The sequence below is a fragment of the Zingiber officinale genome, chromosome 3B (genome assembly GCF_018446385.1).
Source record: "Zingiber officinale cultivar Zhangliang chromosome 3B, Zo_v1.1, whole genome shotgun sequence".
NCBI classification, from domain to species: domain Eukaryota; kingdom Viridiplantae; phylum Streptophyta; class Magnoliopsida; order Zingiberales; family Zingiberaceae; genus Zingiber; species Zingiber officinale.
Window position 1 is genome coordinate 93,172,187 of NC_055991.1, and position 23,772 is coordinate 93,195,958.

A 23,772-nucleotide genomic window follows, 5' to 3' on the forward strand; every position below is an offset into this window, starting at 1 on the left:
CCACCTGAGGTCGCACCACCGTTTGCTGATTGTCGGTCACCGGGGGGCTTAAGCTCTTCCATCTTCACCATCGAGCTCCTCCCCTCTGCCCTAGATCGTCGACCCCGCTAACCTCGTCATGCCTCCTCGCACTGATGGTCGAACCCTAGATCCGTTGACCCGCGTCATCACCAGCCGAGCCCTAGATCTGTCTAAATCGCGTCATCACCACCGTGTGCTGACAGCCGGCGTCACCGTTCATCCACGCATAGGGATGTAAATGAATCAAACAATTCGCGAGCTATTCGGAGCTCGATTCGGTAAAAAGCTCGTTCGAGTTCGTTCGTTTATCTTATCGAGCCGAGCTCGAGCTCGATTTCAAGCTCGACAGTTTTATCAAGCCGAGCTCGAGCTTAAGGATATTCGGTTCGTGAGCTCGCGAACATGTTCGTTTATAGGCTCGCGAGTCAAAAAAATGAGCCTTAAACTGAGTCAAAAAATGAGCTCTAAAACGAGCCAAAAAATGAGCTCTAAAACGAGCCTTAAAATGAGCTTTAAAATTAGCCAAAAAAATGAGTTCTAAAACGAGCCAAAAACGTGTAACGCCCGCCCTTCCTGCTAGTAGGGCGGGGTTACTGTACGGGGAACATGCATGCATATTAAAATTTCTTTTCTAAAACAGCGGAAGTACTTATTTATATATTCTTGTATACCTCTAAGTGAATGAGGTCATGAAATCAATTTTCTATCATAAACATGAACAAGTGTCAAGTAATCATGCAAATCATTAACATAAGATAGACATGGTTCATATCATGCATAAATTAATATAAGCAGGTCTTTTCCTTAGCCGAGCCACTACCACACACATCTCTTGCCTCTCCTGCTGCTCCCTTAGTTCACCCATCCTTTGCCTTTATCTGCGGTACAAGGAAAGTAACTATAAGCACATAGGCTTAGTGAGATCCTTTCCTACTCACAAAAACCATATATCATAGCATAATCACATAAGCATATAGCATGGAAACATAACCATCTAAATATCATATCATGTAAAAGGGCATCATAACATATCATATCATAAAGTAAAATAGCATCATATCATATCATATCATATCATATCATAAATAAACATCATGCTATATCATCCCATAAAATAAAAGAGCATCATATCATATCATGTCATAAAGAAACATCATGCTATATCATCCCATAAAATAAAAGAGCATCATATCATATCATGTCATAAAGAAGCATCATGCTATATCATCTCATAAAATAAAAGAGCATCATATCATATCATGTCATAAAGAAGCATCATGCTATATCATCTCATAAAATAAAATATCATGTCATAAAGAAGCATCATGCTATATCATCTCATAAAATAAAAGAGCATCATATCATATCATGTCATAAAGAAGCATCATGCTATATCATCTCATAAAATAAAAGAGCATCATATCGTGTAAGTGTATGCAAGATGTCTTTCAAAAACATGCGTCATGTCATGTGCAAGATGTCTTTTAAAGAAAACATATCATATAATACTTAAACATAATCTCAACATGAGGGCCCGACTTGTACCACATACATACATAAATGCGCGCATCCTAAATAGATCCAAGGTAGTAAATCTTGAACCTACTAGGAACTAGGCTCATTTCATAGACCATCGACCTAGGGGCACTTAGGAGCCCATCCCTTTTACTAGACCCATTCATAGACCGTCGGCCTAGGGGCGCTTATGGAGCTCACCCTTGGTACAAGCCATACAAAGTAAAATAGCATGTCATAGTTATTTATCATATCATGAAGAGTGCTCTTAGTCCCAATTAATAGGGAAGCAACTCTTAGGTCTTTACTTATCATATCATGAAGAGTGCTCTTAGTCCCAAAAGAGAAGCATCTCTTAGGCCTTTGCTTGTCATATCATAAAGAGTGTTCTTAGTCCCAACAAAAAGGGAAGCATCTCTTAGGCCTTTACTTGTCATATCATAAAGCATGCATACTTGAGCATATAGCTCATCATAAAAGTCATTATCATACATGATTCATAAGCATAAATAAGTAAGCATAAAACATATCATAGGGAAGCATAATCATGCATGGAAAATATTAACTAGCATCTCTTAATTCATATCATAGCATGTGAAACATATAGTGAATCATAATTGGGTCTATAACCATAATTCCATAGAGTGGCTGAAACATGCAAGGGATTTCCCTAGGTTACAAGCAACATAAAAGCATATAACCCTAAACCAACTTCATAACACTTATCATAAGAACATCATAAGCATGTTTAGTTTAGGTTCTAAGCTTTCTAGGTCTTTTAATCCTATCATGGCCGAAACTTGCCAAGCATGGATCTAGGTTATAAGCAACATAAAAGCATGTAAACCCTAAACCAATTTCATATCATATATCATAAGGAACATCATGAGCATATTTAGTTTAGGTTCTAAGCTTCCTAGGTCCTTTAACTTGTTGTGGTCGAAACTTGTTAAGCGTGTCTCTAGGTTACAAGCAACATAAAAGCATGTAAACCCTAAACCAATTTCATATCATATACCATAAGGAATATCATGAGCATATTTAGTTTAGGTTCTAAGCTTCCTAGGTCCTTTAATTGGTTGTGGCCGAAACTTTAAGGAGCATGAAACTAAGTCTAAGCAACCTACAAGCATAAGAACACCAAGATAACTTCATATCATATCATAAGGAAAATCATGAGCATGTTATATTTGGTTTCAAGCTTTCTTAGGCCCTTAAATTCTATCATGGCCGAAACCCTAAGTGAAGGGCATCTAGGTTTTAAGCAACATGTAAGCATAAGAACTTCATATCATATCATAAAGAAAACCATGAGCATATTAGATTTGGTTTCAAACTTTCCCAAGCCTTTAATCTTATCATGCCCGAAACCCTAAGTGGAGGCATCTAGGTTTTAGCAACATGTAAGCATAAGAACTTCATATCATATCATAAAGAAAAAAAACATGAGCATATTAGATTTGGTTTTAAGCTTTCCCAAGCCTTTAATCTTATCATGGCCGAAACCCTAAGTGGAGGCATCTAGGTTTTAACAACATGTAAGCATAAGAACTTCATATCAAATCATAAAGAAAACCATGAGTATATTAGATTTGGTTTTAAGCTTTCCTAAGCCTTTAATCTTACCATGGCCGAAAGTTTCAAGAAGAACCTTAGGTTTTTATTTTACACAATCTAAGCTCATGGAAGACATATGAACAACTTGTACCACAGGTGAGGGGATACTCACAACTTGTTGCTTAGTTTTTTCTTAAAAGAAAGTACTCTTGTGAAGAGGAAGAAGAAGCTTCTCTTCCTAGTTCTCCCTTTTTCTTCTCTTGCTTGTAAGGAGTAGATCTTGAGGACTCCTTCTTGTGAATTAGTTTTCTTAGGGAGAAAGCTTATCTTGGATTCAAAAATGGGAGAGGGAGGAGCTCTAGGTCTCAGTGGTGGAATAAGGAGAAAGAAGGAGGAGGAAGAAGAAGGAGGAAGAAGTAGCCAACATTTCTTTCCCTTCTCTTCTCTTATTCCTATTTATCCTTAATGAGGAAGTAAAAAGAAAGGAGAATGTCTCAATTCATCCCCTTGACTCCTCTATTCCCTCACTCTTTTCATTCCCACGAAAATGGTAAGAGGAAGAAGAAAAGACAATTTGTCCTTTTGCTTGCTTCTTCTCTTAACTAAGAGGAAGAGGAGGAAAGCTACTTGATTTTCTCTTGCTCCCTTACTTAATCATACTCTTACCTTTAACTACAGTTTCCATTCCTTGCTATTCATATATCATTCATAATTCTATTGGTTATCATACACTAATTTAGCTTTATCTATTGTGAGAGGTTCAAGGTTCAAACCTTAACTTCTCTTTCTTTTTATTTCTTTTTGGTTCTATTTCCATTTCCCTTTTATTCTAAAATAGAATACCCATATGTATAGATTAAATATTTCGTGGGAGTTACAAAACGAGCTTTAAACGAGCCTGAAAACGAGCCTGAGCTCGCTTAACGAGTTAGGCTCGTTAACTTTGATAATCGAGCTAATAACGAGCTGAGCTTGAACTGTTCGCGAGCTTGATAATTCTAAAACGAGCCGAGCTCGAGCCTTGTGATAAAAGCTCGATTCGAGCTCGAGTCCGAATATAACTTAAACGAGCCAAGCTCGAGCCTAATACTGTTCGGCTCGGCTCGGCTCGTTTACATCCCAATCCACGCGAGCAACCAACGCCGAGGGAGTTGTTCCCAACCGGCCCCTTTCTGTGCTACTCCGATCAAGAGTCCTCAGAGAGTCACCTCCTGATCACCTTGGTTCATTACTGCCTTTCCTTTGTGCGAGGTCGAGTTGGTGATGTTGCAGCCACCTGTTGAGTGAGAGTCGCTGATCAAAGTCGCTGCTGGAGCAATGAATAGCCACTAGAGAAGGAGAAGGAAGTAGGGGCAACGAATCACTTAACCTATACTTTGTTGATAAACTGGGATCTGAATTGCAATTACTAGATGTTGTTCTCTATTTACAGAGGGTTGTAGGTTCAATCAGTAGCATTACTGCTCTGCTGAATTCAGGCTGGCAAGTGCTGAGTTGGAGTACTTGACAATGGCCAGTAGTTTTTCCTAATTCCTACCGTAACTTCCAACTTCTCTAATCGAGAGTCAACAGAGGTATTTCTAGATTTGAATGAGTTACTAGAATTGATTTAAGTTTAGCTTAATATGAGTTGTTGGAGGTAAATCCATTATTTTGTTAACGATACAAATTTATTAAAGGATTGGGTTTAGTCCGAATGATGGAACGACTAGAGTTAATGGAAATAACCCTAGTTGATCAATGGATTAGATTTAGTTGGGGATTTGATCTAGCTAATTAATTTATATGTAATTAGCTAAATCTGTATATCATGTATTACAGGACTTTGATTCGAGACGAGCGTCTCGATGTGGGATCTTTCGGATATGATTTCCATTTTTTAGGTGGGTACCATTGACTTGTCTTTTGATATTGTCATTCTGATATGCTTAGTAGGTTATAACTTACAGTAATAGTTATGTTGATTTCTGTTTGGTATGTCACTACATGATACTCGTTGCATGCTTTTTATCTGTTCTGCATTTATGTTTTATACCCTCTTGATTATTGTCATGTGTATTTATGTTCATAGATGTAGTGACATACCATGCCTTATTATGTACTAGACTAGTTATTTGTCATACCATTTACCTTTTTGTACATACTTTATGTATGTGGATATGGTCAGGATTTACATGTTTAGTGTCATACACCATCTTGCATAATTGCATGCTGAGCGATTGGCAGCTCTATTATTGTTGAGCTCATCGCCAGTTACATGGATATGCACACACAACCACTCATGGGTTAGTGGTATATCAGGCAGGGTGTGTGACAGTTTGCTCTGTCAATGCTTCACTGGTCCACTCATGGGTAGCATGACGCAACGTGGTAGCATGACAGAGATCCCTCCTCTAGACTGTCTCAGGGAGATGAGAGCATTGAACTCCCCTACTTATGATTTGGGGTAGGAGGATAGGTGTACTCCGACAGCATCTTGTCTACTCGGTCACTCATCAGGAGCAGTGATGGTAGAGTGCACAGTTGTCATAGCCCTACCCACTTGATCTCACCATCGTGTGTGAGATGGCTGACTGGCGTCAGGGGTGACTATGTCATTTGCATCATATACATGAATTGCATTTATTGTTTATGTTTGCTCCATATTTGATGGATGCATATGATTAACATGCATACATGTGACATTTTGTATCTGGTCTGATGACCCTTATTATCCTGATAGGAGGTCTCGGTGAGTACAACTTCTCCCATTTCCTTTAGTTTTGTATTTTTCATTATTCCAAGAGACTGTACGCAGAACTGTTACTATTAGTTATTTCTACTATGCATGTCAACTTGGCATCCGCTGAGTGTTGGACTCACCCCGTTGATATATTTTCTATTTCAGGTTGAAGCTGTCAGGAGGTTCCAGTCGCTAGTCCCCACTAGGTGTCGAGGTGGTTTTATGTTATCGGACTTGTGTTCCCTTGTTAGTGATCTACATACTTGTGATGTATGTATTTTGCACTTTGGATTTTATATCGTACTTCGGGTATGATGCCCATGCTTCTGCTGCGAAGGTTTTTTTCCGATGTGTTATGTTTTCCGCCTTGTAGTGGAGTAGATATTATTATAAACTGCATGGTTGTGTAGTCAGTCGGAGGCTGAGTTAATATAAACTATGTGGATTGATAGTTATTTTGATTGTTATTGTTCTGGCCGAGATTTGTGTGGCCTTGAGGGCTTTGTAGAGGAGTTTCAGATTGGCATCCATACAGGGGAGGTGTTGTCGAAATTTCCTCGGTAGGAACTCCCCTGGGGCGTGACATCATCGCTTCCGAATACTTCAGGTCACGCGGCCGCCCACCTCCCACGTGAGCCACACCGAGCAGCTGCCTCACAACGCACCACAAGGATGGCCTTGTGTGGTCGCTTGCCTCCCACATGAGCACATTGAGTTTTGTACTTTCCCATCCCCCCCCCTCTTTCCCCTTCTTTCCTATTTCTTTTCTCTTCTTCCTCTCAAGAATTTATTTTTCACATATTCCTTTCCCTCCTCAATCTAAGCCTTGAAGGAAATAGAACAATAGTCTTTGGGCATGTCAATGAAGTTTGATCCAACCATAATTCGAAGTTAGTTCCTAAAAATTTTGACCATAACATTGAAATACAGTTTAGAATTATCAATTTTGATTACATTTACACACTATTTGGGAGGAGGTGAGAGAAGGGGAGTAAAGGGTAAATTGGAAGAAGGGAAACTTGAATCCCTGTTTGGAAGTAAGTGAACTACAAAAAGGAAAGGTAAGGAAGGATAAGCTTTAACCTTCCATACCCATAAAACGAAAAAATTTCTTACATTCCGATTTAGGATGTAAGGAAGGGTAAAAGGAACTAAAAAAAATTGGTATTCTAATTTTAGCACTATTTTATTATATAAATTCTAAAAATTATTATTTTAGATATTCTTTAAGTCACGATGAAAAACACTTGCATCGCCCGACGCTCGCACTTCATCGACGTCGACGTCGACAGTATCTTTTCTAAGCCTGGCAAATGTAAAATGTTATTAGATGTAAGTCTATTTTGACAAACAATTTCTATTTGTCTTTTAACCATAACTAGTGTATCTTATGTTAATGTAACGCCCGAAAAATTCTCAAAACTATTTTAGAAATATTCTGTTATTTTTCTGGAATTTTTAGATATTTTTCCGGAATTTTCCAAGTAACGGAAGTAGCAAAAATAATTAGAACCGCAAAATAGCTTAGGCGGGAATCGAACCCGAGACCTATGGCTTAGGGATAATGTTGGGAACCAGTTGAACCCAGCAGGGCCGTGCTGAAAGGAAAGGGAACCAATAAAATTTATATTGGAGTTGGGCGAATTAAGTCTTTAGTATAAATAGGAAGGTTAAGTGGGAGTTGGGTTATTTTATTTTGGTTCGGCACATTCTTTTCACCGTGACCTATCCCTCTTCCAAAAACCTCACCGCCGCCCACACCTCTTCCTCCTCCTCTCTCGGCGCCCAAACCCAAGGACTCTCGGCTCATCTTCCGGCGACGACTCCAACACGAAAGAGGTTCTTCTCCGCGAGAGGAACGCGAAGACGTGAGCGGGTCGTCGAGAAGGTCATCTCCACCGGAATTCTAGCGAATAGAATTGTAAGGAATTTAGCGTACGAGGTAAGAAACCCCTCACCTGCGATATAATAGCTCCGTTTGGTTTCCTACACATTAGTTTTAGCTATATGCAGGTTTTTCGGCACATAGGGTGTGTTTAAACCCTCCTCGAGGATTAGGGATCTAGTTGAGCACCCCTAGACGGGCCGGACACGTTGTTCTCCTTTAGTTGGAGATTCTAGACGTTGTCGGGTGCCTAGAGGTGATCTCCCTATTAGAGGAGAGAGTTGGAGCACACCAAGTGTTCGGTAAAATGTTAGTGTAGCTAAATACCACCTCAGTTATGTTTAAAAGCTCAGTTAAATGCATTAGAAGCATTTAAAACAGCACATTAGTTTAGTTCAGTTTTATGGGACTACGGTCCAATGGGTGGGCTCCCACAGTCGCCTCTAGGTTCAGATAACCTAGCCCTAGGTTCAAATAACCTAGAAACAGCAAGTTAAAATAGTTAGCTATATTCAGTATTTTATTTTCAGTGGCACTGTACTGGATCAGATATCCATTTGGGTTGGACTCCCACAGTCGTCTCTGGGTTTAGATAACCTAGTTAACCCTACTAAATTCGGGACTTGCAAACCCGGGTCTAGTTAGGGATGCGCGCACAGCAAGTACAGTTGCCGGGCCCAAATAGCATGATTATGTATTTTCACTTACTATGTATTAGTTTTCAAAACTCATAAAAATCAGATATGTTAGTTGAGTTTGAATTCAGTACCAGTTTAGCTTCAGTTTAGCCTTTCCTTGCTTATACATTATGATAGCTCATGTTCAGTTCTTGATTGCCATGCTTGTATGATCATATGCCATGTTTATATGTTTAGCCTAGTCAGTTTATTTCAAATAGCATGCTTTAAAAATCATATTGCATCGTCGCATGTTTTTGTGAGGTAGATGGTTTCTTACTAAGCTTGTTAGCTTACAGATACTACTTTTCTTATACTGCAGATAAAGGTAAAGGAAAAGGGGACTAGCAGTGGAGGCTGGAGGTCAATGCAGATGAGGATGTGTGTGTATGGAACTGGAATCAAAGGTCCTTAGGGGACGTAGCAAATTGAGCATTAGACTCCTTAGCATTTACTTTAGCATGTTATTTATTGGTTTTGGTTTTCATGTTCTAGGCACTTTTAGTTGTGTGTTACCATGAATTCCTAAACTATGCCCTATGTTAAGTTAGATTACTAGTTTATGTCGTTAAAATGTTATTACATGTTGTTAGAATAGTTTATGATGCATTAGTTAGATGTTATGTGGGGTTTTGGCACGCCAAAGTGTTGGAAATCAGATGCCCCGGGTGAAATCAGACTCTGATCGGTCTCCCGACCGATCAGGGCCTGGCTGTGTCACTGGATCGGTCAGCCGACCGATCCATCCAGATACAGTATGCTACTGTATCCTCCTGGATCGGTCGGCCGACCGATCCAGTACAATACAGTAGCGAGACCCCGATTTCCAGGTGCCTGGATCGGTCAGCCGACCGATCCAGACATACCTGGATCGGTCGTGCCGACCGATCAGGACACTCCTGGATCGGTCGGTAGACCGATCCAGCTGGGGACAGAAGCGATGTAGCTTCGGGATCGGACAGCCGACCGATCCAAGGTCTTGTGACCGTACCAGTATCAGCAGATCGGTCTGTGGATCGATCCGGAGGGTGTTACCAGTTGTAAATACCTCCCCTAGAATGTGTACAACTCCAAGGTACACCCGGAATGTTAGTGTCAGAGTTAACATTAATCAGATAATTAGCAAAAACTCAAATTAGATCAGTTTTCCGCGCAGCTTAGCACAGCAAAACCGTAGCGATTCGCCTTACAGCCTAGTAGTAGAAGGCGGGTCGTTACAGAGTGGTATCAGAGCAGTGTTCCATACTTCCTACACACACATCAGCATTGTACCTGCAGCTTCCAAGTAAGAATACCTCTACTCTCCTTATTGTTCTTGCTTTCTAGTTACAGTTCATGTTTATATGCCTACTTCCTGCTAGTATGAGATATTCTTTGAACATGATATCAGTGATTATAGAACTGTGATAGTATTAGTTATACATATGTTCTCTATGTCTTTAGAAATGGCACGAGGACGCCCAGCTAGAAGGGCACTAGCTACTGAGCCCCAGCAAGAGGCAGGCAGTTCAGTGCCTCCTCCAGACCTTACAGCATTAGTGGCTCAATTACTAGCTGAACAACAACAGGAAATAGCTACCTTAAAGGCTAATCACAGTCACCCCGGAACCGAATTTGGCGTCCGGTAGTCTTAGAGGTTCCACCACCTCAAAGACAAAGACCAAGAGTGGCCCAGTGAGCCAAGAAAGGAAGCCTATCGATCCAGTGGCGGTGAGTCAAGCGAGAGAACTTCTCGCGCTAGTGAACCATGGGATGCACAAGCCTGGTTCAAAACACTGGAGAGCACGATGGAGCTTCGGGACTCCGTAACACGAGAAGGTGAAGTGTGCCTCGCCTCGACAGGAGACGCATGTGGTGGAAAGAATCGAGCAAGCGCCCAGGAACCGGATGTCATGGGCGACTTGAGAAGGAGTTCTTCGAGGAGTTCTTTCATATACGGTTACAAACCGCCACTACGACGAGTTCACCGAGTTTTCGTCAGGGCAACCTATCGGTTGAGGAAGCCGTGAAGAAATTCAACAGTTTGGCTCGTCTATGCCCGAGTTAGTCACAGAAAAGGAACGAGTCCGGTTGATGCTCAAGATGCCGAGGCCGGAGATAGCGATGGGCTGGTGGCATCGTAGGCCACAAACCACAGAGGAGTTGGTGAGTAGTGCCGTGACCACGAGCATTACGAGATGAAGCGGCAAGCAAGTCTCCTCGAGTCCAAGGCCAAGGAAACTCCAACACTCAAACAACAAGGCTACTAATCGGAAAGGAACTCCAACAGAAGCGCAAATCGGGAGTGACTCAAAAGGAGTACCATCTAGCAAGCGACCCGGTTATCCAAAGTGTGTCACTTGTGGGAAATTCCACCCGGGGTTTGTCGCAAGGGCACACGAGGATGCTGAATGTGGACAAGAAGGGCACATGGCCAAACGAGTGTCCGAACAAGACCGGTCTTCCTCGGCCACAGCAGATTCGGTATGCGGGCCCTCGATTACATCGATGCGAGCCGCTCTAGAAGGTCCACTTATCAGCCGGGCGATTAGAAGCCCCTCCAGCTATGGCGAATGCGAGGATCTACTCACTCACCGAGAGGACGTAGTAAATGCCTCGACAGTTGGTCAGATTAGCATTTTTCAGTATAGTGCTACTGTTCTATTTGATACTGGGGCAACCCATTCATATATAGCCAGGATGTTCTCCGAGAAATTAGAAATACCCCCAGAGGTACTCAGTGGTCAGTTTCTGACAGCACTACCTTCAGGAGAGGTCATGGCATCAACGCACTGGCTCAGAGCAGTGCCAGTCATTATAGCAGACCGGGAACTCTTTTGTGATCTGATCCTGCTGGAAATGACTGACTACGACGTCATCCTTGGAATGGACTTTCTGATCAGATACGGTGCTTCCATAGAGTGCCGTAAACAGAAAGTCGTATTCCAACCCGAAGCAGAAGCACAGTTCGAGTACATCGGAGAACCAAAGAGAAAAGTCAGAAAATTTCTCTCAGCTATGACGGCACAGAAGTTGATGGATTCGGGATGTACGGGGTACCTAGCACATGTAGTCACTACCAGCCAGGACGAGGACCAATAGCTAGCAGAGGTCCGAGTTGTATGTGACTACCCAGCAGTCTTCCCTGAAGAGTTACCAGGCCTAGCACCAGTCAGGGAGATTGAATTTGAGATAGAACTCTTCCCGGCACCAATCCTATTTCCAAAGCGCCCTACCGCATGACTCCAGCAGAACTGAAGGAACTTCATGAGCAGCTACAGGAGCTACTTGACAAGGGCTTCATACGCCCTAGTCACTCACCATGGGGAGCGCCTGTGCTGTTCGTGAAGAAGAAGGATGGAAGCATGCGGATATGTATAGACTACAGAGCACTGAATCAGGTCACGATCAAGAACAGGTATCCTCTTCCCAGAATAGATGACATGTTCGACCAGTTAAAGGGAGCAGCAGTGTTCTCTAAGATTGACCTCAGATCAGGATATCACCAAGTCAGAGTCAAGGAGGGTGATATACCGAAGACAGCATTCCGGACCAGATACGGACATTACGAGTTCGTAGTCATGCCTTTTGGCGTGACAAATGCTCCAGCTACATTCATGAACAGAGTATTCAGGGAGTATTTAGATCAGTTTGTTATTGTGTTTATCGATGACATTCTTATCTACTCGGGAACTCAGGAAGAACACTGAGCACCGAAACTAGTATTGCAGACCCTTCATACGCCAAATTCACGAAATGTGAATTTTGGCTAGATCAGTGTCCTTCCGGGTCACATCATCTCAAAGGATGGTATTATGGTAGATCCCGGCAAGATAGAAGTAAGTAACTGGAAGAGACCCAAGAACGCCAGTGAGATCAGGAGCTTTCTGGGATTAACAGGATATTACAGGAAGTTTGTAGAGGACTTCTCCAGGATAGCCTCCCCACTGACCGCTCTTACCAGAAAGAACAGAAAATTTCAGTGGACAGAGGACTGTGAGAACAGCTTCAGCGAGCTAAAAAGGAGATTGACCAGTGCTCCCATTTTGGCTCTACCAGACGACACCAGCAGCTTTGACATCTATAGTGATGCCTCTAAGTTGGGATTAGGAGCAGTACTGATGCAAAATGGCAAGGTGATCGCCTATGCCTCCAGACAACTCAAGGATTATGAGAAGAATTACCCTACTCATGACCTTGAACTTGCAGCAGTAGTGTTCGCTCTCAAAATTTGGAGACATTACTTATATGGAGCTCAGTGCAGAGTGTATACAGATCATCAGAGTCTCAAATATTTCTTCACTCAGAAGGATCTGAACATGCGACAGCGCAGGTGGCTTGAGCTGGTCAAGGACTACGATGTAGACATCCTCTACCATCCAGGGAAAGCCAATAAGGTAGCAGATGCCCTTAGCAGAAAATCCAGTGCTACCTTATTATCTCTTACAGCCATGTCACCGCCCCTACAGAAGGAGATCGTAGATTTCGGTCTCGAGCTCATCGTGGGACAGCTCTCTACTATGACCTTAGAGTCCACCTTGTTTGGTGATATTCAGTCAGCTCAGGAGCAGGACCCTGAAATTCAGAAAATCAAGCAAGGGCTAGCAGAATCAGAAAGTAGAGAATTCAGAGTGTCCAATAGCGGGGTGTTGTATTTTGGTGACAGACTCTGTGTTCCAGATCAGGAGGAGCTACGGAGATAGATTTTAGATGAGGCTCACAGGACTCCTTATGCGATGTATCCAGGCTCCACCAAAATGTATCAAGACCTGAAAAACTGCTTTTGGTGGCCCGGGATGAAGCGAGACGTCGCCAGATATGTTAGCATCTGCCTCACCTGTCAGAGGGTCAAGGCGGAACATCAGCGACCAGGTGGAGTTCTGCAGCCTATACAGATTCCAGAATGGAAGTGGGAGGATATCTCTATGGATTTCATAGTGGGCCTACCCAGAACCACGAATGGTTTTGACGCCATCTGGGTAATAGTCGACAGGTTGACTAAATCAACCCACTTCTTAGCTATCAAGATATCCTACTCCATGGAAAAGCTAGCTCAGCTGTATCTCCAGGAGATCGTCAGATTACATGGAGTCCCACGGACCATCATTTCAGACAGAGATAGCAGATTCACATCACACTTCTGGGAGTGTGTACAGTCAGCGTTGGGCACGAAGCTGAAGTTCAGCACAGCATTCCATCCTCAGACAGATGGTCAGACAGAGCGAGTAAATCAGGTACTCGAAGACATGCTCCGAGCGTGTGCCCTAGACTTCAAGGGAAGTTGGTGCAAATATCTGAGCTTAGCAGAATTTGCATACAACAACAGCTATCAGGCCACTATCGGCATGGCACCTTACGAGGCTCTCTATGGGCGGAGGTGTAGATCGCCAATCTGCTGGTATGAGAGTGGTGAACAGAAAGAACTAGAGCTTCAGACAGATCTAGTTGCAGATACCACAGCAGCAATACAGCAGATCCGCCAGAGGATAGAGACAGCCCAGAGCCGCCAGAAGAGTTATGCTGATACACGGCGCAGACCCTTAGAGTTTTCAGTCGGGGATACAGTGTTCCTCAGAGTAGCTCCCATGAAGGGAGTGATGCGTTTTGGGAAGAAGGGCAAGCTTAGTCCCAGATATGTGGGACCATACCTTATTATCAGAAGAGTGGGCAAGGTAGCATATGAGCTAGAGCTACCCCAGGAAATGTCAGCTGTCCACAACGTATTTCATGTCTCCATGCTGAAGAAGCATACCCCAGATGCCACCCAGGTGATTGAGCCCCAGTCGGTACAGATCCGCGAAGACCTCAACTATGATAGTCGGCCTATTCAGATAATAGACCGAGCAGTTAAGAAATTGCGGAACAAGGAAGTACCATTAGTCAAAGTCATTTGGCACAGTCACACAGCAGAAGAGGCAACTTGGGAGACAGAAGCCAGCATGAGACAGAAGTACCCAGAATTGTTCTAAGTTCGAGGACGAACTTTTTATAAGGTATGGGGGATTGTAACGCCCGAAAAATTCTCAAAACTATTTTAGAAATATTCTGTTATTTTTCTGGAATTTTTAGATATTTTTCCGGAATTTTCCAAGTAACGGAAGTAGCAAAAATAATTAGAACCGCAAAATAGCTTAGGCGGGAATCGAACCCGAGACCTATGGCTTAGGGATAATGCTGGGAACCAGTTGAACCCAGCAGGGCCGTGCTGAAAGGAAAGGGAACCAATAAAATTTATATTGGAGTTGGGCGAATTAAGTCTTTAGTATAAATAGGAAGGTTAAGTGGGAGTTGGGTTATTTTGTCTTGGTTCGGCACATTCTTTTCACCGTGACCTATCCCTCTTCCAAAAACCTCACCGCCGCCCACACCTCTTCCTCCTCCTCTCTCGGCGCCCAAACCCAAGGACTCTCGGCTCATCTTCCGGCGACGACTCCAACACGAAAGAGGTTCTTCTCCGCGAGAGGAACGCGAAGACGTGAGCGGGTCGTCGAGAAGGTCATCTCCACCGGAATTCTAGCGAATAGAATTGTAAGGAATTTAGCGTACGAGGTAAGAAACCCCTCACCTGCGGTATAATAGCACCGTTTGGTTTCCTACGCATTAGTTTTAGCTATATGCAGGTTTTTCGGCACATAGGGTGTGTTTAAACCCTCCTCGAGGATTAGGGATCTAGTTGAGCACCCCTAGACGGGCCGGACACGTTGTTCTCCTTTAGTTGGAGATTCTAGACGTTGTCGGGTGCCTAGAGGTGATCTCCCTATTAGAGGAGAGAGTTGGAGCACACCAAGTGTTCAGTAAAATGTTAGTGTAGCTAAATACCACCTCAGTTATGTTTAAAAGCTCAGTTAAATGCATTAGAAGCATTTAAAACAGCACATTAGTTTAGTTCAGTTTTATGGGACTACGGTCCAATGGGTGGGCTCCTACAGTCGCCTCTAGGTTCAGATAACCTAGAAACAGCAAGTTAAAACAGTTAGCTATATTCAGTATTTTATTTTCAGTGGCACTGTACTGGATCAGATATCCATTTGGGTTGGACTCCCACAGTCGTCCCTAGGTTTAGATAACCTAGTTAACCCTACTAAATTCGGGACTTGCAAACCCGTGTCTAGTTAGGGATGCGCGCACAGCAAGTACAGTTACCGGGCCCAAATAGCATGATTATGTATTTTCACTTACTATGTATTAGTTTTCAAAACTCATAAAAATCAGATATGTTAGTTGAGTTTGAATTCAGTACCAGTTTAGCTTCAGTTTAGCCTTTCCTTGCTTATACATTATGATAGCTCATGTTCAGTTCTTGATTGTCATGCTTGTATGATCATATGCCATGTTTATATGTTTAGCCTAGTCAGTTTATTTCAAATAGCATGCTTTAAAAATCATATTGCATCGTCGCATGTTTTTGTGAGGTAGATGGTTTCTTACTAAGCCTGTTAGCTTACAGATACTACTTTTCTTATACTGCAGATAAAGGTAAAGGAAAAGGGGACTAGCAGTGGAGGCTGGAGGTCAATGCAGATGAGGATGTGTGTGTATGGAACTGGAATCAAAGGTCCTTAGGGGACGTAGCAAATTGAGCATTAGACTCCTTAGCATTTACTTTAGCATGTTATTTATTGGTTTTGGTTTTCATGTTCTAGGCACTTTTAGTTGTGTGTTACCATGAATTCCTAAACTATGCCCTATGTTAAGTTAGATTACTAGTTTATGTCGTTAAAATGTTATTACATGTTGTTAGAATAGTTTATGATGCATTAGTTAGATGTTATGTGGGGTTTTGGCACGCCAAAGTGTTGGAAATCAGATGCCCCGGGTGAAATCAGACTCTGATCGGTCTCCCGACCGATCAGGGCCTGGCTGTGTCACTGGATCGGTCCATCCAGTATGCTACTGTATCCTCCTGGATCGGTCGGCCGACCGATCCAGTACAATACAGTAGCGAGACCCCGATTTCCAGGTGCCTGGATCGGTCAGCCGACCGATCCAGACATACCTGGATCGGTCGTGCCGACCGATCAGGACACTCCTGGATCGGTCGGTAGACCGATCCAGCTGGGGACAGAAGCGATGTAGCTTCGGGATCGGACAGCCGACCGATCCAGGGTCTTGTGACCGTACCAGTATCAACAGATCGGTCTGTGGATCGATCCGGAGGGTGTTACCAGTTGTAAATACCTCCCCTAGCATGTGTACAACTCCAAGGTACACCCGGAATGTTAGTGTCCGAGTTAACATTAATCAAATAATTAGCAAAAACTCAAATTAGATCAGTTTTCCGCGCAGCTTAGCACAGCAAAACCGTAGCGATTCGCCTTACAGCCTAGTAGTAGAAGGCGGGTCGTTACAGTTAATTTGCAAGATTGTCAAAATTTCATTTTAAAAGTTCCATGATTGGAAACTTTAACAAATGAGCTACAATTACTTAAATGCGTAAGTCTTAACCAATAAATGTATGCAAGATGCACTATATTCTTAAACGCACAAGTCTTTAGCAAAAGTGAGGATAATTTTGTAACTTTATATATTTAACTTTCGTTATCCTCATTTTCTTCTCAAACACAGTAACACATATTATGTAAATGAACATTTTCTCCCTGTCAAATAAGGAGAATATAAATACTTACTTTTCCTTCCTTTCCCTCCCTTCTCCACTCTTCCCTTTTCGTTAATGAACCTTCGCTCATCCCATCTAAACATAGGATTATAATTGGACCTTTGTATTTTTTAAAAAAAAATATTTACAATTTTTTAAGTAAAAAAAATCAATAAAGCTTCGAACGTATTTAATTTTGCTTATTTACCTCCTTAAGGTTCAGTAAAACCAAAACTTATCCGGGGACTAGCATTAGATGGTAAAAAAATTGAACTGACTCCATGAGGATTAAAATCTTATTCGTGACATATTACATTTAGAGAGTTTAAAAAATTTATGCATCTATAATTTTTAATTTATTTTAATACCTGATGGAAAATTTTAATGGATCAAATTAATTATCTCCAGAATTAATTGAATCGTAAACGCTCAGTACCTTAATTAAAAAAAATTAAAACCAAAACTTATATAATTTGTTTACCTTTTGTTTTTTATTAGGTTAGAAAGTGATATTATTCAATCACTTGTATTTTCTGTCCCTGAGTAATAATTCTTTTGACATTAAAATTTTTTATTTCATTCATAATAGGAATGATAATGGGCCGATTTTGGATCGAATTCAATATCATTCATTTCTATATCTATCGGATATAAGATATTCATCCTCATATTTATATCCATTTAAAAATAAGATATCTTCTATACTAATAATTTTTTCTTCAATCCATCTAACTATCATCATTCAATAAAAATATATGAAAATTAACATCATATTAAAAATATATATAATTAAAAATTAAATTAAATGTATAGATATATATAATAATCGAATATTTGGATAAGATATTAGATATCAATAGTCCTTCCATATTTTATTGTATTTGGATTGGATATGGGATTCTTCATTAGATTAAGATGAAATTATAGTCCCTAATTTAGAATCCTATGAATGTTTACGTTGCTTGTTCCTTGTATTCCTTATGCTCTCGTTCGATTAACGTTTGAGCTTCTAAGAATAGGGAACCAAAGTAGATAATGAAAATATATGTAATTAAGTTTGAGAACTATTGATTTCAAATCGAATCGGATGCTTCTTTCAACATGTCGCTTTAATAACTCATAATCACTACTTAATTAAAAATTATTAGAGAATTAGTGCTGGCAATCCAAATGACAACAAAATCACTGAGCAATGAGAATAGATAGAGAACTCTATGGGGCTTTTAAATTGTTGAAAAGTTATATAACAGACTATTACACTCTTAGAGAAAATCAAAATTATTTATTTTAGTGATAAATTGTATGTTGATAAAAACGTATGTAAATTAATAAACAAGTCTCTTGATAAATTATTTATGGACTTTATTCATATATATTAGCAAACTAAACTTATTAAGTTTAGAACTATATATTCTTTTTTTATTATTATTATCTCGGTATTTTATTTTTTCTTCTTGGCTGACACTAAAAAAAATAGGGGGTGGATCCTCTAGTCCGCAAAGGCTGGATCAATTCATGGTCCAGCCTTTATATTGGTGGGGGCAATGGGCCTCCACCTGTTAACAAATGGGGGGCATTGCCTCCCACCAATCCCCTTGTCCCGGTCCAGGAGCGGACCAGGACAAGGAGACTAGAGGATTCGGTCCCAAAAAAATAGTCATTTTAGGATGATTTTTTTTTTTTAAAAAAAAAGTGTTGCAAAAAATTTTGAGACAAATTATGTGACAAAAAAAATTTCGTCCCAAAATTCTCATTACCGCCCTTTGCAACGAAAAAAATCACATTTATTGTCAAATTTGGCAATGAATTAGAATTTCATCGCCAAAATTTCTATAGGTAACTCTACAAAGAAATTTACATTTAGTCCCAATTTTGACGATGAAAACGATTTTTGTTGGAGATTTGGTAATGAAAATAGATGGCCAAATTTGGTGACGAATAATAATTTTGTTGGTAAATCTGCAATGAATACATATTTCGTCTCATATTTTGGGATGAATTTCTGAATTCGTCCCAGATTCTAGGACGAAATTTGGGATGGTCCCAAATTCTAGAACGAAATTTAGGACTGAATTTATTCATCATAAAATTATTGATACACAGTAATTTACGACAATTTGCCAACGAATTATTTTTAGCGCCAAATTCGTCCTTAAATAAAAAAAATATAAAACAAATTCATTTTTGCAATTTATCATGTTAATACAATCCAATTCAATCCATTACATTCATGATAAACCTGTTTACAACAAATTCAAATAACACGTTATATACATCCTATTTAACATTATCACATCTTATTACACATCATAATTAATATTATCACACATTTTATTAAACATCCTTAACATATATACGCATTCTATTAATATTCAAAATCAAATCTACAATAATACAAGTCCAAAGTTGTCAAAATATATCTGATCGGGAGTCAAGGCAATGGATGCGGGAGACGTGGCGCTCCTGTTGACTGCTGGTGGACTTCTCGCCAATGAAGCCTGCAACCACAGCAATGTGAGTGCATCGCTGAGGAGGGGTTCCTGGTGATGACCCTCCGACGCTAAAGTCAAACACCAACGATGTAGAAGAAAAGAGGAAGCAAAATGACAGAGTAACTGTAGCTATAGTAGAGATTATGTATACCTCCATCAAAGCTTGAAGCTCTTTATATATGGTTCCGGGAAAGCGCGTGCACGCTCCTCAAAGCATATCCTGAAAAGATGGTCAGAAAAGTATCCTTGACACCATACCTTAACGACCCGAGTATATCTCTGACAGGACAGTGGAAGCTTCCGCCGTACGATCCTTTGCCTGTCCATGCCGCCAACCATGTCGTCTGTCGGTGGCGCGAGTCCCTATGAGGATATCGACTGATCCTCCTTTTGTCTGTTAGTGGGCCGAACGGAATGGCCGCTCAGTCAGCTCTTGGTCGTTCGGCGGGTCTTGTCCTTGGGTCGAGCGAAATGACCGCTCGGCCAACATCCCACTATCCTGGCTCCATGTTATGTAAGCCGAAGCTGTGTCTGAATATAGCATGCTCGATCGTCAATGTTTTGTCGATGTACGTCCGAGCGGGCAGGCCGCTCGACGCCTACTTCATCTGTTTTGAGCGTCGGAAGCTCAGTATGGAGCCGAGCTGTACTGGTATCCGCTCGCAATGGCGGAGCCAGGTGTAAGCTTCCCGGGCTGTAGCCCGGGTGGACTTGCTAAAATAGTATATATTTTACCCGTTGATGCCATTAAATTTTGATTTATAAATAAAGAAAATAACCTCTATAGCCCGGGGAGCAATCTGGAGGAGATTTGTAGCCCGGGCGGGCTACAAATCCTGGCTCCGCCAGTGTCCGCTCGGGCCCTCTTCCTCCCGAGCGGGAGAGGGGGTTGCCCAATTCGGACGATGATATCGGGGTGTTGACCAGCTTGACTTTGACCTTCACCATGTTGCTGATCATCCTACTGATTGGGGCCCTTCCTTATCACCAGATCAATATCCATGCAAAAAAAGTCAAGAGAACATATCAAATACATACAAGTCATGATATCTAAAAATATCCAACACTCTAAGAATTAAACAATTTATTTCAAAAGAAAATTACACAACCATCAACTCATCTTCTTCCATAAAACTTTTTTCTCCATCCAATCTTCTTTTTCTACATCAAAACAAACAAATAGAACAAATTAAAGCTAACAAGAAAGATAGTTATAAGAATAACTTTGCTTCTATAGGAATCTAAAAGTTGGAAAGTTCATAAATACTACAAAAACATAACAATATGATACAAAAATGATTATCTAACATGATTTACTACAAGCGAAACCGTTTACTAAAAAGAAAAGTGCAAGCAATATGTCAAAATCTCTAACAAAACTTAATACTTACTTTTTCCTTTGACATAGATTTCGCCTGACCAACCTTGTTAAAAATAAATTAACACTATTAATAAAAAAATAAAAATTAAAGGGTTCATAATTCATGGATTAATATTTAAAAATACTAATTATGAGACAAATAATATTCATACATAATTAAAATAATGAAGAACCATCACCACCATTGTCATCATCATTGCCACCTTCATCATCAAAATAGGGAGGAATCTGACTTTGAACGGAGCTTAACTGAAGATGCCACATTATTAAGTCTTGTTGTCGGCGCAACTCGATAATTTTTTGATCCCTTTACACCATTTGTTGATCCTTTTGCAACCTTAGTTAATCCATTTGTTCCCTTTCTTGTGCCTTCTTCATCCCTTTGTAATAATATTCCCTTCAGATGGCTAACCTTTAGATTCGTTTCAGAATTAAAAAAAATAATCATAAATTCTAAAAATGGACCTAGAGAGCTCGAAATGATATGAAACTAGTTCTTATTAGGTTCATATTATTTTCCTGATTATAAAAATACCCTCAAACATAATTTTAACCCAATATATTGAGTGTAGTAATTTTTTTAATCAATTATATTTATTTATAAAAAATCATATTTGATTATCATGTTTATATGGTAATTTTTAATATTAAGATAATATTTTTTTAATATTAGGTCAAATTGACCATATTAGTGTTGAAAAAATCACCACTTTTAAAAAATTAGATCCAAATGATATATGAGACCAATTATATAACCAGGAGAATAAGATAAACACATGAAAACTTGTTTCATGCCATTCAGAGATTTTGAGGTCAATATTTAGGGTTTTGGACTCATTTTTATTAAATTTTAATTATTTTTCATTCTGGAACGAATTTTAGATTGGTCCCAGAATTGGGGACGAATCCATAATTTGTCCCCAATTCTGGGACAAATTATGTATTCGTTCTAAATTTGACTTCCTTAAAATATTAATCTTCTGTGACAAATTATTAATTCTTCATAGAATATTCAACCAATTATTAATTCATCGCAAAATTTGTAATGAATCTCATTTTCGTTGCAAAAGTGGTAACGAATCTTTTATTTATTTCAGAATTTGGAACTAAAATTAAATTTCATCCCAAAATTGGCAACAAATTTTGTGACAAAATTTTATTTGTTGCTAATTTGTGGTTGCAAATATTGTTGCTAATTTGAGACAATTGATTTTTTTTTGTCGCTAAATTTGTTATAGATTTGGTACAAAAAATATTTATCCCTAAATTTCATTCCTAATTTATAGATTTGTAACTTGATAACTCTCTTTGCTTTGTATAAATAACTCTAAGATAATAATATCTGGATTAAAAAAATATTCTTTGTTATTGGAATAGTTAAAAGGATATATATTATATTTATCATCAAAACAATACTCTATCCTTCTTAACCCAATTTTATCAATAATTTATAATTTTTATAACATGAGCATTTTAATTTTGGTCAACACTAATAATATTATATTGTAGTAGCTATAGTTTATAACGGTTTAAACATAGACACTATAGTTATATAACATAAACACTTTAATTTTTTTTTATAAACACTCATAGTTGGTATAAAAAATATTTAAGAGGGATGGTGTGTAATTTTGATCATAAATAAAAAAAAAATCTTACTTGTCTGATCTTCTCGTGTAAGTATCACTGTGTTAAAATAAATATTTTTCATAATTTATCTATCTATATTTAATTAGGGGTTGATGATATTGGGTAGTCTGGTATGAGTATTATCATCTTTTGGTCTAATAAAAAAATGTTACCTCTAGTAATGATGAAACATTAAGATGTCTTTTTAGTTTTTAAAGTATTCGAGTCCCAATTTCAATGAATTAACGAATATTTTTTTTAACAACGGTTGATTTAATATGGTAAAAGATGATTTATTTGTTATATGCTTCCGTCAATTTATTTTTAGAGTAATACGGAGGGGATAATAATGGCTAATTTTAAAATATTAGATTGATAGATTGATTCTAAACTCTGGCTTATTATAAGGTATGTTGGCATTTTCGGGATCAATTGATTTTTTTTTAAAAAATTATTCTTTGGGAAAATTTGCATGCAGTCCCTAATCAGAAACAAAATTTACATGCAGTCCCCATTGATAAAAATATTTTTTTTACTTCCCAGTCAAATATAATAGACACTAATTTACCTAATTACCCCTGATAACTTTAGGTATAAAAGTTCAAAAATAAATATAATTCTTCTTAAATTCAGCACATTAAATTAGAATCTAGTATATTTTCTATCAAATTGAGCACCACTCTTTTTTCACCTCAATTGGATAAAAAATATATTAGATTTTTTTTAAATGATGCTCAATTGAATGGAAAATATACTAGATTTTCTTTAAATGATGCTGAATTTGGGAAGAATTATATTAAGTAGGAAAAAAGTCATGCTCAATTTAATAGAAAATATACTTGATTCTAGTTTAAAGTGCTGAATTTAACAGGAATTATACCCATTTTTAGACTTTTTATACTTAAAAAATATGAGGGGTAATTTTGATAGAAAATATATTCGATTCTAGTTTAAAGTGCTGAATTTAAGAGTAATTATACTTATTTTTATATTTTTATACCTAAAAAATTTGAGGGGCAATTAGAAAGTCATGCTCAATTATAGAAAATATACTCAATTATAATTTAAAGTGTTGAATTTAACAGAAATTATACCTAATTTTGGACTTTTTGTACCTATAAAAATATGAGGGACAATTTTGATAGAAAATATACTTGATTCTAGTTTAAAGTGCTGAATTTAAAAGAAATTATACTCATTTTTAGACTTTTTATACTTAAAAAATATGAGGAGTAATTAGATAATGATATTTGCATGAGAGAGTTGAAGTAAATAAAATTTTATAGATAAAAAATTGAAATAAAATTTTTTAGATATG